We start from the raw sequence: 5187 nt of genomic DNA, 5'->3' as shown, positions 1-5187 counted from the left end.
TTGGCAAATTTTTTCTTATCTGGCTAAATAAACCTGTCTCCTAGCTTCCCTTCTGGCAGTCTGATACAATTCCCTGCTTCCACTGTTCTTGCAGTCCTTCCAAGCCTGTTTCTTTTCCCTAATGGCCCTGTCAACAACATTGTTCCACTACCATGTTACCTTGGGTCGAGAGGGGACTTTGCACCATCCACAGATCTGGTCAGTGGCCCTCAGCAGGTTGTCCTGTAGAAACCTCCAGTTGTTTTCCACATCATATGATGCTATATTCCCCTCTATTTCGTCAAAAGCTTTGAGTAATACGTCTCTAAATCTCTGTCCATTCGCAGGATCTTTAAGCTTCCAGACCCTTCTCCACTATGCTGGTCGTCTTCTGGGCATCCATTTAGCCCTGACCCTGAAGTCGCTAACTACTAGTCTATGTTGTGGGGTACATTCTTCACCTGGGAAGGTTTTGGTATTTATAAGCAGCCATCTTTCCCTCTTTCTGGTGAGGATGTAATCAATTTGGCTAGTGTGTCTACCAGATCGGTAGGTGACTAGGTGATTGGTAGGTTTCCTGAAGTGAGTATTGCAAACCATAAGATCATTTGTATTGCAGAACTCCAGCAGCCTGGTTCCCTCCTCATTGTGGGAACCAAAATCATAGCCTCCATGTACGCCCCCTGCATGTTGTCCAACATGTCCATTGAAGTCACCAGCCACAAAGAGAAGGTCCATCATTTGTCAACAAGGTCGTCTGCAAGAGGGTGTCATAAAATTGGTCTTTCTGTCCATCAAGTAGCTCTGGCTGAGGGGTAAAAGCCGAGATAGAAATTGTTTTATCCTGATGTGAGTCAAAATTCTGTCAGGAATTGATATTAGAAATAGTTTTCATGGAACTCCATATTTGCTCTGACCAAGACATGTAGTATGCAAGAAGTTGGTTTAACATGCATCTAAACCACAGATCTATTGATGGATATATAAAGAATGTACATAACACCAAAACCTTACCCTCGTGTTGTTTTGATGAAAATTATTGGGATTCATGACTATTTAAGAAATTATTATTGAAACATTCAATTATGAAAGAGACAAATTCTATGACTCTAAACTGAATCTGGTAGTGGTACACTGGTTCAGGAGTTCCAGAGTTTTAAAGAGTGTGGGGCCATCTCTTAGCCACTATTGTTCCTAGGTTTACTTTGATTTGGAGTAGCAACACTTGTTAGGGTCTCAGCTAAGGGTTAAATAGCATGTGACTGAGGGTGTATTGAACTCATAGGATGCAGTATAGTGGATGTGAAGTATTTTGGCAGATGAATTTATTGAATCAATGGCGAATATCACCAGATGCTGAGTAGATAAACAGACACGAAACTTTCAACAGCCTGGATCAATAAACTACTGCTATCATATGTAATCATGATATACACAGAGGAGACATTTCAGCTAGCGAAACAACAATATGACTAAAACTCTGGCCAGACATTCATGCTTCATCACTCAATTGGGACATCTCTCACAGAAGAGTCACAGTGGTTCAAGTAAATCACTTGACCTGGATTATGATGATTACCAATTCTTTCTAGAGAGTTGCCTATCAGTCTGTTGGGATTCTTTTAAATATTTTAACTTATTTAAACTATTGAAGGTCAAATCTATAAATAAAGAGGAATAAAGACATTTGACAACCCAAGATTGGAAAAATATATTTATTCATTTCTTTTAAAAATTTACAATTTTCTTTTTAATAAACGAGTGAAGAGTAACAGCAAAACAATATCAAAAATTCCCTGATTTTCCACTTGTAAACAGTTTTCACACCTCTTGCAATGACACAAATTCCAGACATTATTCTGTCAGAAAACAAAAGACATACAAAATTTCTTGTAAAATTTTACCTATCTCAGATTATTATATGATTATGAGACTGTTGTAGACCTAAATGTAATCTATAGTACAACATACATATCAAATGTTCAAGTTTTATTATTAGCTGGAGGAATGGATGTGACTTGATCTTTCATCCTTTTAGAGTTGTGGTGATAAAATACATTCCAATAGTTGATTCAATTGATGGAGAAGTTTCAGAATAAGCACCGCATCTTGTAACTTAATCTGTCTTTTCGAAGAAAATTTCTTCAGCTTTCTATAATTGGTGCCCAAACAAAATTTGAGGTCTTGTGGATTTGTTAGAAATCATTACCATAATTATTATGAGGGTGTGAGTAACACACAATCAATTGATAGAAAGATTGTGGTATTTAGTTCTGTGTTCAAATTCCATTGGAATCAACTTCTAGAAAATTTCCTTCTGAAATGATAAAAATTAATGCCATTCAAATTGAGAGATTAACTAAATCGAATATACCCCTATCCTCAAATTTGCTACTTTGTAAGACATTATTATCACTGTTGCAGCATCATAGATGATCTTCAGATCAGCCTGTGCCATACTCCTCACAATTAAACTGCTAATTCCCCAGATCCCTATTTGAAGTTGAGACTCAAAGTTTAAATACAGTTGTCCTACAAAAATATGAACATGGAGTAGTATCCACTGCATCAACCAAACAAGAATATTCTATTAATTACAAACATGTGTAGAACCAGTAAATACTTCAGTTATATCAATCAGATGAAAGTTAGGGTTAGTTTTACAATCATATTGTGGGTTTGACTCTCAGACTAGGCAACACATCATGTCCTTGAATAAGGCACATCATTTTATGCTGATCTAGTCCATTCGACTGGAAATGAGTACCAAGAGTAGCTCGAGGATAATTCTGCAATGGAAAGACATCTCATTCAGAGAGGAGTCCTGTAATCTCGTTCATTTAAACACCAAGGAAACCTGGATAAGTTCTAGTCTCATGAACCTGTGGGCTTGAGGCAGACATTACTATAATTTCAGAAACTTCTCTTCCTTTGTATGCTTATATAAGCATGCAAGAACTGACGTTGTTGCCGAGTTCCAGCGCTAATCATATAGTGCCTATCTCAGACTTTCCTTGCTATTTCTAACAATTCAAGCAAGCATAGGCAACCTGTTGCACCCTGCTGAATGCAGCCCTTTTCAACTTTCTGTATGACACTTTTATATAAAAAATTTGTAACATAATTTAACGTTCTCGAGCTGCTCAATTGAAAAAAACTTATTGTTGTTAGCCAATGCCGAAAAATTTTAACAGTAGGAAATTCCCCAAGAGTACCTTCAGCATAAAGAGCATATAGTTAAGTGCAGGAAATATTCCAATGTCATTATTTGATAGATTACTCAGCTGAAAGCAGTTACTGTTTTTTTTCCACATCACTATAAAGTATTTCGTGTGAAAATGGGGGTCAAAATTTAAAACTGCCGGATCTAAAGATTTATTCAAATGAAATCCAATTGAAATTCTGACATTTAAAAAAAACATTTTCTTTTAATTCTGTTTCCTTACTTACTGCTGAAATATAAAAGTCGAAGGCACGCGAGGATAACAGGCGCCCTTAATTCTCACAAAATGGATGCAAAATAAGACAGAAATTGTACGCATTATTTTTAGCTAACATTCTTTCCTATAATAATATCAACGAGTTATATAATTTGCCGATTTACAACTCTTGTGTCATGCGTTGTGCTTGTTAAATGATTATTTTAGTGTTGTCACTCGATTTATGATTAGCAACATCTAATAATTTCGGATCTGGTAAGTCCCCTATGTCTGGAGTAGAAACTCCTTGGTACGCTTGTCGAAATACAAGTTTTTTAATGCAATAAGTTTCAGTAAGACGTACTACTTCGTCGGAATAATAGTCACCTTACATAGACCCAGTCGTTTGCAAGCACATAATTTTTATACAATAGTATGCGTATCATAATGGTTACTACGATAAGAATAAATATAAAACAAAAATACCACTATAGAAGGTTTCACTGAAAATATGGTCTTTATCTACCTGCAAACACACATGGAGCTGAAAAAGGTGTTCAATGTGGCTGTTGGCACAATGTTAATAATTTTGTGGATGTTTACTAAGTCAGTTGTCAGTATTGGAGCTTCAGTGTATCTATGCCCAAGGAAGCAAGGCATTCAGAGTGTGGTAGATGCCTGATGGAGGGTATTCACATGGTTGCATGTCTGAACATTTTCCAGGAGGCCAATGTCCTGAGCAAGATAGGGGTTCCAAACTGGTGATGTTAATTCAAAGTGTGGCCGCATCATAGCCATATGCAGCTTTTAATAGATAGTTGTGATTATATAGTTGTGTCCCTTTACGTTTTGAGTTCAAATTCCACCAAGGTCGAATTTGCCACTTTTTATCCTTCCAGGTATTGATAAAATAAAACAGCAGTCAAAAAATAAATACGATTGTTTCATCCCATCTATTCTAACCTGTTAGATTATAATTATAAAACAAATCATGTAAAATATAACAGAATTACAAGTTTAATTTGATTAAATAATACAGAGGTCACATAAGTTAACATGTGCGTCCTGATTTCTATTTGTAAGATAATGTATAAATACACGTTAATTACTATTGAAGAAGAGAAGTTTAATTTCCGATACCTATACGCATGTACAAGCACAGCTTGTGTCTTTACATGTATATGACCAGATACGATTAAGATCATATAATTGCATACTTACAAAGTACTAACTGGAAATTCCCGTCATTGAGTGTCCTCTTTTTTGGCTACATTAAAACATTCTTTAAAATCTTTCAAAGCTTGTTGACATTTGCGCCAGTCATTATGCTCAGCCATGCACTCCTGTACTTTATAATGAAGTTCTAGGCAACCAGCCCGTTTTAACATGAGTTCAACTCTGTCTAATTCGTCTTCATCGTCGTCTTCCATTGATTTAGTCGTCCGGTTATGATGCGATGGTGAAGCCATGTTTACACTTTTATCGATAATCTCCCTTGGGTGGTGACACTCGTCATTAAATGTTACTTCCCATTGATATGCTTTTCTTGCTTAAAATCTCAGCATTTTACTTCAAAGTTTTTACGTTTTAAGTTCAAATTCTGTTGAAGTCGACTTTGTCTCTCATCTTCTCGGGGTTGATGAAATAAGTACCAAATTCAGTTATAGAGTCAATTAATTTCTTTCCCCAAATAGTAGACCTTGTATCTATAGCAGAAAAGATTTTACTTTTATGTTGACACGTGGCTAGAGTAAGTCAGTTGATTTATTCGGATATATTTTATGGAGAC

At 36.1% G+C, this 5187-nt stretch overlaps 1 long non-coding RNA gene across 1 annotated transcript; it reads right to left on the bottom strand.

Annotated features, from left to right (window-relative positions):
- Positions 1-1678: 1678 nt before the first annotated feature.
- On the bottom strand, positions 1679-4612 carry LOC128248126 (uncharacterized). Its single transcript, XR_008264400.1, has 2 exons — positions 3925-4612; positions 1679-2296 (listed from the first exon to the last, which is right to left on the bottom strand). It is a non-coding gene; the product is annotated as an uncharacterized LOC128248126 (long non-coding RNA).
- Between the last annotated feature and the right edge of the window lie 575 nt (positions 4613-5187).

The sequence above is a fragment of the Octopus bimaculoides genome, chromosome 6, assembly GCF_001194135.2.
Source record: "Octopus bimaculoides isolate UCB-OBI-ISO-001 chromosome 6, ASM119413v2, whole genome shotgun sequence".
Lineage (NCBI taxonomy): Eukaryota > Metazoa > Mollusca > Cephalopoda > Octopoda > Octopodidae > Octopus > Octopus bimaculoides.
This window is presented reverse-complemented; position numbering and strand designations above follow the sequence as displayed.